Below are 9525 nucleotides of genomic sequence, written 5' to 3' on the forward strand. Positions count from 1 at the left end.
TCTTTGCCGTAAAACATGCCTACCTAGGTACTTTAGGCCACCTAATGCCACTTCTGGCGTTAGCCATGCCCATAGTGGTGTTAGGTGGTCTAAAGCAATTCTGATGCCAACTTTTTAGGCACCAGTAGGCACATTGAAACTCAGTTTAAAACATCATTTGAATGGCATTTTTAACTGAGTTTGGGTGCCTATCGGCACCTAAAAAATCTGCGCTGGTTAGATAATCTAGGCCAAAATGCGTGCTATGCTAGTATTCTGTAAAGTTTGTTCTGCATAGAGCATCCTTTGCGGAATAGCAAATTAGCATGGAAAATCTTGACAGGAGACATTTAACTCTTGAATGCAGCAAATATCTATGTATTGCCACAGTAGTGTACGCTGTTTTCTGACAACACACATGTTTTAACACAATGCTAATTTGCATACTATCTGCTTATTGCATCGAGGAGCTAAAATTTTCCATGTTCTAAGTGTCAGTGCATGGCTCTAATGCAAGCTTACTGAATTGACCCCTGGGTGAGGAGCAGAGAAATAAGAGCTCTTGTCAGGAGAAAGCAGAGGCACAGAGAAGGGTAACTGTGTGTTGGGTAATGGGGGTAAGGAAAGGGGGAGAGGACTGGAAGGGGAGAATGTAGTATTTCTACAAGATCTCCCTCGCACATGTTCTTTTACTTAGATTGACTAGGCTCTTCCTCCCCTCCACCCACTTTCTTTCATTCTCCCTCCTTCCCCTAGCTTCCCTTCTTCTCTTACAAGTCGCCTAAAGCCTGTTTAGGTTTGTGCGGCTCACAAATATTAGATTAGATAGTGCTGCCTGATTCACTTTGGTGAATCAATTTGATTCGATTCATTTTTTTTTTTTTTAATTTTTTAAATCAGACTCACCAATTCAGTGAGTCCTGAAATACGTCTGGGTCTCCTAAAGCAGCAGCAGCAGAGGCAGGCAGTGAATAGGCTACTGGCCTGCCCCACTGGGGGCTTCCCTTTACTGCATCTCTGATAACATCACTCCACAGGGGGATGGGAGGGAGGGAAAGGTGATGCACAGGGGGATAGGAGAGATAGAAAGCCTCTGTGCATTTGGGGAGAGAGGACTGACGAAGAATTGTTGGACATGGGATGGAGGAAAGGAAGGGTGAGATACAACAAAGTGGTAGAAAGGGGTGAGAAGGAGAAATCCTGCATCTGGTGGAGGGGAGGGAGACATGCATAGGAAGAGAGGAAGAAATTTGAACATAAGGTGGAGGGCAGAGAGAGATGGTGCATGGGAAGAGAAAGAAATGTTGCACATGATAATGAAGGTGGGAAGAGAGAGATGCTGCATGGAGGGGAATAGAGAGGTTTGACCCAGGACATAAGACAAGGAGAGAGAGAGAGATGGTTAGACAGTAGGAAAGAAACATAAATCTTGGAAAACTTTGAGATTCCTGGATCTCATATTGCCAATCCCCACTAAGAAAATAGAATATCAGTCCTTATGGCTGAATTCTAAAATTATGGTGGGAAAATCAAAAATTTTATGGAAACAGTGATTACAGGCTGGAATTCAAACACTAGACGATGTAATTTTCCAAGATAAAATGGTATCCTTGCTCCAATTACAGCAGCCGTTTGGCTTATCAAAGGTTGCAATTAAAGCAAGCTATCCAAAAAGGAATTCCTGAATGGCGCACTCTAACAAAGTTTTCCCTTCTTGTGTTTTCAAGTGGACTTTCAAGGTCATCAGGCTTCTAAATGGTACAAATTAATATATGAATATCTACCTAAAAATCCCAAAACTAGTCTACGTGATGTTTGGAGTCTGGAAATACAACAAAGCATTTCTGCAACCCAGTGGCCCCGACTATGGAATCGAAGAGTGCGGTGTATGGCCTCAGCTGCTATGAGACAAACTTTATACTTCTTACTATACAGAATATTCTGGACCTCGGTGAGACTACAAAAACTGGATAATACACGCTCCAAAAAATGCTGGCATTGTCAACTTAAAGCATGAACATTACATCATCTTCTGTTTTACTGTCCTCTGATACTTGCTTTTTGGAGATCCATATGGAGCAAAATAAATTTTATTCTAGGGGTTCCTATACCACTATCATATGGAACAATTCTATTCGGTACTTCGCTTATACCTAAAAGTCCACTGGATGATCATAAGGATAGACTCCTTCTTATAATGTCTGGGGTTGCTTTGCAACTGATTACAAGGAACTGGAAAAATTGGGACCTTTTAAATTTTCCATTTTGGTGGGAGACACTTTGAATGTATCATCAGTTTGAAAGAATGTTAGCAGAACAATTGGGTGCATTCCAGAAGTTTAAAGAGACTTGTCCATTAGATTCATTTGTCAAACACCTTTAAAGCTTTGGTTATATTATATATTCAGATATCTACCGGATTTGAATTATTTCTACTACTCTTCATACACATCCAGGACGGGAGGGAGGAGGGGATGGGTTGAAAGGGAGGGTTGTTTCATGATTTAAGCATAGTATATAAGTGCTGTTTGATGATTTTTTTTGTTGTTGTTGTTATTATATTAATTGTTGCACTCTATATAAGCTGTTTCTACAAAATCAATAAACAGTTATAAAAATGAAAGGAAAGAAACAGAAATGTTGGATATGGCAGTGGAAGGGAAGGTACAGAGATGGAAGATGGATGGTGAGCACAAATAAAGAAGAAACCATCAAATGGGTAGGAGACCCTGGCGAGTGAGTTTAACAGAAGTCATGTCTGTCTTTAATCTGACTGCAATAATGTTAGTCGGTTTATTTAATTTGTATGTTGTCTTTTATACCCAATTATCTGTGAAACCACTAACTAGTGGCTTTTTAAATTGTTCATCACTTAGAAAGTTTGTATAAGCGATTCATCAAAAGGTAATAAACTTGGAAACCAGAGCCTGGAACCAACATGATTTGAATAATAAAATTACTAGACAGCAAAATGTACAAAAAATAATTTTATTTTCTGTTTTGTGATTACAATATGTCAGATTTGAAATGTGTATCCTGCCTGAGCTGTTGTTAGACAGCAAGTGTGAGCTAAAACAACAGAGAGAGGAAAAGCCTTTTTTTGTTTGTTTTGTTTACACCACAGCACTGGCATGGAGTTGGAGAGGGCAAAGGGGAGTGGAGTGGGTGAAGAGGCTACAAAAATAAACCCACCTGGCCATTTGAAAATAAACACAGAATTGGGCAGGAAAAGTGAATTGAATGAAAAAATCAACAACCGAATAGAATTGAAAATTTTTCCCTGAATCGGGCAGCACTTAATTGAGCAGAGAGAGTGTGATGTGTTTGTGCTGAGGAGGGGCTCCAAATGAAAACCTGCATCAAGATTCATGTGATCACTGCCACTACTTGTGACTGAGTATAAAGGGTTCTCTAACACAGTGTTTCTCAACTCGGTCCTGGAGTACCCCTTGACCAGTCAGGTTTTCAGGATATCCACAATGAATATGCATAAACTTTGATTTGTATATACTGCCTCCATTATATGCAGATTTCTTTCATACATTTTCATTGTGGATATCCTGAAAACCTGATTGGCAAGGAGGTATTCCAGGACCGTGTTGAGAAACACTGCTCTAACACATCCATCACACAAGCTGCCCAACCTCAATTTTTAAACCAGAAATGTCTTTGAAAATTATGCTCTTATTAATCTGACTGGTAGATTTCAGGTCATCTAAGATGGTTATTCTAGGTTGCTCCCCTGTTGGTCAGTTTCCTGTTCTTGTTCTCCTGATACCTTAAGTAACTAATAGATGTTCACACTCTAGATCAGGGGTTCTCAATCAGTTCCTTGGAAGACACCCACGTCAGTCAGGTTTTCAGGAGATGCAGGAGACAATTTGCTTGCACTGCCTTCATAGTATGTAAATATTTCTCATGCATATTCATTGTGGGTATCCTGAAAACCTGACTGACTGGGTGCGTCTCGAGGTCTGGGTTGAGAACCCCTGATCTAGATGAATAATCTTACCCTTTTTCTGAAGCTCACCTTCTAGGATGATGGCTCCTTGTGCACCCATGATCTTATTATTTTGATTCATGTTGAATATTAGTTGAATATTTATTTATCTGTATAGTTTATTCTATTAGATTTTGAAGTCCTGAAAAGTTTTGATAAGTATTTATTCACACAGAAGTGATAATTATCTGACTGAATTCCCTGTTTGGCTATTGAATATTAGTTGGTTCACATTGAATAGGGGCTAATCAGGAGATATTCAGTAGTGGATCAACTAATATTCAACATGAATCAAAATAATACTGCAGTCTCCCCATCCAGTCCTCCCTCCTTCCCCGACACATTCATCCCTCTCCATATCCCTTTCTCCTGACAAGTGCTCTTATGTCTCTTCTCCCCACCCAGGGATCAATGCAGTAAGCTTGCATTAGGGGCTAATTACTACTGTAGCTATTTGGAGGAACTCAAATAATCTGAGAGATTCACTCCTAAGCTCCCAAAAAGCAGGATGGACCTAACCCTAGACTGTTAATATTTTGTGCAATTGCAGAATAATCCTATTTGTCTACTCCCAAAGCAGTCCATTTTAAGAGAGCTGACAGGTGAATAATTTGAAAACTGTACTCTACAGTATAAAAGAAGATAATGCGTCTACAATGAAAGGGTTTTTAAAAAAAAAAATCTCATTAAGAAAGCAAACACAGTGACCTTAAATAGAAACATGCAGGCAGATAAAGGCCAAATGGCCCATCTAGTCTGCCCATCCGCAGTAACCATTAGCTCTTTCTCTTTCTAAGAGATCCCATGTGCCTATCCCAGGCCCTTTTGAATTCAGACACAGTCTCTGTCTCCACCACCTCTTCTGGGAGACTGTTCCATGCATCTACCACCCTTTCCGTAAAAAAGTATTTCCTTAAATTACTCTTGAGCCTATCACCTCTTAACTTCATCTTATGCCCTCTCATTCCAGAGTTTCCTTTCAAATGAAAGAGACTCGACTCATGCACATTTTACATATCTATCTATCTCCCCTCTCCTGCCTTTCCTCCAAAGTATACAGATTGCGATCTTTAAGTCTGTCCCCATACTCCTTGTGATGAAGACCACATACCATTTTAGTAGCCATCGTCTTTTTGAAGGTGCAGCCTCCAGAAATGTACACAATATTCTAAATTAGGTCTCACCAAAGTCTTATACAGAGGCATCAATACCTCCTTTTTCCTACTAGCCATCCTACTAGCATCCTTCTAGCTTCGCTGTCACCTTTTCAACCTGTTTGGCCACCTTAAGATCATCTCATACAATCATACCCAAGTCCCGCTCTTCTGTCATGCACATGAGCTCTTCACTCCCTAATCTGTACCATTCCTTCGGATTTTTGCAGCCCAAATGCATGACCTTGCATTTCTTAGCATTAAATTTTGGCTACCAAATTTCAGACCATTCTTCAAGCTTCACCAGATCTTTCTTCATGTTAGAAACATAGAAACATAGAAATTGACGGCAGAAAAGGGCCACAGCCCATCGAGTCTGCCCATACCAATGACCCACTCCCTGACTTTTACTCCCCTATAGATCCCACGTGAATATCCCATTTCCTCTTGAAATCCAACACGCTGCTGGCCTCAATCACCTGCTGAGGCAGCTCGTTCCAATGATCGACCACCCTTTCGGTGAAGAAATACTTCCTAGCATCACCTTGAAACTTCCCTCCCCTGATTTTCAGCGAGTGCCCTCTGGTTACCGAGGGCCCTGTAAGACTGAAGATATCATCTTTCACTTCTATATGCCCTGTGATATACTTAAAGGTCTCAATCATGTCCCCCCTCTCTCTTCGCTCCTCCAGTGAGTACATCCGCAATTTTTTTAACCTTTCCTCATACGTGAGATCCCTGAGCCCCAAGACCATCCTGGTAGCCATACGCTGAACCGACTCAACTCTCAACACATCTTTCCGGTAGTGTGGTCTCCAGAATTGAACACAATACTCGAGATGGGGTCTCACCATGGATCTGTACAGTGGCATTATGACTTCAGGTTTTCTGCTGACAAAACCCCTCCGGATGCAGCCCATCATTTGTCTTGCCCTGGACGAAGCCTTCTCCACCTGATTGGCAGCCTTCATATCATCGCTAATGATCACTCCTAAATCACGTTCCACCGTGGTCCTGGACAAGGTTTCACCATTTAGTGAGTAAGTTCTGTGTGGATTTTTTTTGCCTAGGTGCATTATTTTACATTTTTTAGCATTGAAGCCCAGCTGCCAAGTTGATGACCACTGTTCCAATTTCTGTAGGTCTTGCATCATAAGGTCAGGAACACTGCCTTTGCCTACTATGTTGCATAGTTTGGCGTCGTCGGCAAACAGTGATATTTTTCCTCTAAGCCCTTGGGTCAAATCTCCTATGAATAAATTGAATAGAATCGGCCCTAAGACGGAGCCCTGAGGTACTCCACTCGTTACTGCTGATGTTTTGGAGGGGGTACCGTTTACCATTACCCTTTGAAGCCTACCATCTAACCAATCCTTTACCCATGCAGTGAATGTGTCCCCTAATCCCATCGATTTTAGTTTGTTCATCAGCCTGCGGTGTGGGACGCTATCAAAAGCTTTGCTGAAGTCCAAATATATCACATCCAGGGACTCCCCGGCATCCAGACGACTGGTCACCCAGTCAAAGAAATCAATCAGATTAGATTGGCAGGACCTTCCCCTGGTAAATCCATGTTGGTGTGGATCTCGTAAATTTTCTTTGTCTAGAATCTCGTCGAGTCTCTGCTTGATCAGTGTTTCCATGAGTTTGCACACTATGGATGTAAGACTCACCGGTCTGTAATTTTCTGCCTCTGTTCTGCAGCCCTTTTTGTGGAGTGGAATTACATTAGCTGTTTTCCAGTCTAGGGGTACTTTTCCCGTGCGCATGGAAAGATTGAAGAGCACGGATAGTGGTTCAGCCAGAACTTCACTCAGTTCTCTGAGTACCCTGGTGTGTAGATTGTCAGGTCCCATGGCTTTGTCTACTTTGAGTCTTGAAAGTTCGTGGTAGACACTACTGGGTGTAAACTCGTAATCATGAAACAGATCATTTTGGCTGTCTCTTATCTGTAGTTGTGGACCAGCTCCTGGCGCTTCACAGGTGAATACTGAGCAGAAGTATTCGTTTAGCAGTTCTGCCTTGGTATAATCAGATTCTGTGTAGTTTCCGTCTGATTGCCTAAGGCGTACTATCCCATCTTTGTTTCTCTTCCTGTCGCTAATGTACCTGAAAAAGGATTTGTCCCCTTTTTTAATATTCCGTGCCAGATCTTCCTCTGTTTGAAGTTTGGCTTCCCTGACTGCCTTTTTGACAGCCTTAGATCTGACCAGATAGTCTTCTTTTGCCTCTCTTTTCTCAAGATGTTTGTAAGTGATAAATGCTTCTTTTTTCTTTTTTATGAGGTCCGAAATTTCCTTGCTGAACCATTGTGGTTTTTTGTTTCTCCGGCGTTTGCTTACTGTATTTATGTAGCGGCTAGATGCTTCGTTCAGGATGGATATTAGATTTGACCACATAGTTTCTGGATTGTCTGTTACTGCATGGTTTTGCAGCTCCTGATGGACAAAGTCTCTCATGTGGTCGAAATCTGCGCCCTTAAAGTTGCGCCCGAAATCTGCGCCCTTATTCACTCCATCCGGCGTGTCAACTCTAGTGCAGATTTCCGTATCATCTGCAAAGAGGCAAATCTTACCTGACAACCCTTCAGCAATATCGTTTATAAAAATGTTAAAAAAAACAGGCCCAAGACCAGAACCTTGAGGCACACCATTCATAACATCCCTTTCCTCAGAGCGATCTCCATTGATCACTACCCTCTGTCGCCTTCCACTCAACCAGTTCTTGACCCAGCCCGTCACTTTGGGACCCATCCCAAGGGCACTCAGTTTATTTATTAGACGTCTATGTGGAACACTGTCAAAAGCTTTGCTAAAATCTAAATACACCACATCTAACGCACATCCTCTATCCAATTCTCTGGTCACCCAGTCAAAGAAATTGATCAGATTTGTCTGACAAGACCTACCTCTAGTGAATCCATGTTGCCTCCGGTCCTGTAATCCACAGGATTCTAGAAACTTGACCATTCTCTGTTTTAAAAGTGTTTCCTTTAATTTGCTTACCACAGAAGTCAGACTTGCCCTTCTTCTTCCTTACTTCCACTTTTGTGGAGAGGGACCACATCCGCCCTTCGCAAGTCCTCCGGTACCACTCCCAACTCTAGGGACTCGTTGAAAAGGTCAATCAGCGGAGCCACCAGAACTTCCCTAAGTTCCTTCAGCACCCTTGGATGAACACCATCCGGCCCCATCACTTTGCCTACCTTTATTTTAGCTAGCTCCTCACGAACACAACCCTCTGAAAATCAATCAGAGTCTAATACTCCTCCATCCCTATTCACATTTGTCTTCTGCGGTCCCACTCCCTTGTTTTTCATGTACAGTTTTTGGAGGCTACATTGTGAGCCGCTTTAATATAAGCAAAACAAGCATTACATGTAGCTATCACTAGCAAGGCTTGTGATTCCTTCTATAAGACACCTATTTGGTTTTGCTAAAAATAATAATAGAGTCCTCTCATTCATAATACAACAGTTCTTTTCAAAATATTTCATACAGAGGCAAGTAACTTAATCCCCCATTGCCCCAGGCACATTATAGAGTGTGAGCCCACCAGGACAGATGGGGAAAATGCTTGAGTAGCTGTAAACCACTTAGGCTATAAGTGGTATATAAATACTATAAATAAATAATAATAAATATATAAATAAATAACTGTGTATAAGTTGCTGCGTCAGCTATACCATGAAATCTCCGTGCTTGGGGCTGGGAGCAGATCCATGCAGTAAAGCCACTTCATATATTAGTACTGCAGCAATAAATTCACACTACTTACTACCACAATAACTTTCACTCCGTTTGCTTTGTTTCAACAACTCTGGTGGCAATGTGCAGCTTTGGAGGCTCCCCACCCCCCTAAACTCCGACGCTAAAAATAAACATGATTCCAGCTACATTATCACTTGGCCATCAAACAAGGAAAAATAATCAGGGCTAGAACAATGAATTCTGTCATCTTAGCAAGACTGATGTAATCTCATGAACAGCTGCAGGGAGTTCACTCACCCATCTCCTATTAAAAATAGAACACTTACTTGGAATGAGCAAGCAAAAGGGACTCCAGATATTGCTCTAGTGATCTTCAAATAAATGTAGGTAGCCACTGCCTGATACGATTTGAAGGCACCAGGTGTGCTGGCAGGTCTTTCCTTTTTTTCTCTCCCCCTCCCTTTTAATCCTTTGTGAAATCAGCAGAATTCAAAGAGGGATGCTGCGTGGCTGGGAGCTGCACCTTCAGGGCATCCATACAAGCCCAAATACTGCAGTTGCTGTAGCTCCCCCTGCACAGCTTTTGTCTTAAAGGGACACTACACGAGCTAGCCTCGGGTACTAACTGTTTAGTTTCCAATGCGGAGCAAAGCAGCATGCTTGTATAAAGCACGGATAATTT

The 9525-nt window shown here is 41.9% G+C and overlaps 1 protein-coding gene across 1 annotated transcript in view; it reads right to left on the bottom strand.

Annotated features, from left to right (window-relative positions):
* Positions 1-9300, bottom strand: part of SACS (sacsin molecular chaperone) — a 133225-nt gene extending 123925 nt beyond the window's left edge. The window contains exon 1 of the mRNA XM_033948683.1: positions 9170-9300. The gene's annotated coding sequence lies outside the window, so the exon portion shown is untranslated. The remainder of the gene's footprint in view (positions 1-9169) is intronic.
* Positions 9301-9525: the final 225 nt, after the last annotated feature.

Source organism: Geotrypetes seraphini, chromosome 6 (genome assembly GCF_902459505.1).
Source record: "Geotrypetes seraphini chromosome 6, aGeoSer1.1, whole genome shotgun sequence".
In the NCBI taxonomy this organism is placed as follows: domain Eukaryota; kingdom Metazoa; phylum Chordata; class Amphibia; order Gymnophiona; family Dermophiidae; genus Geotrypetes; species Geotrypetes seraphini.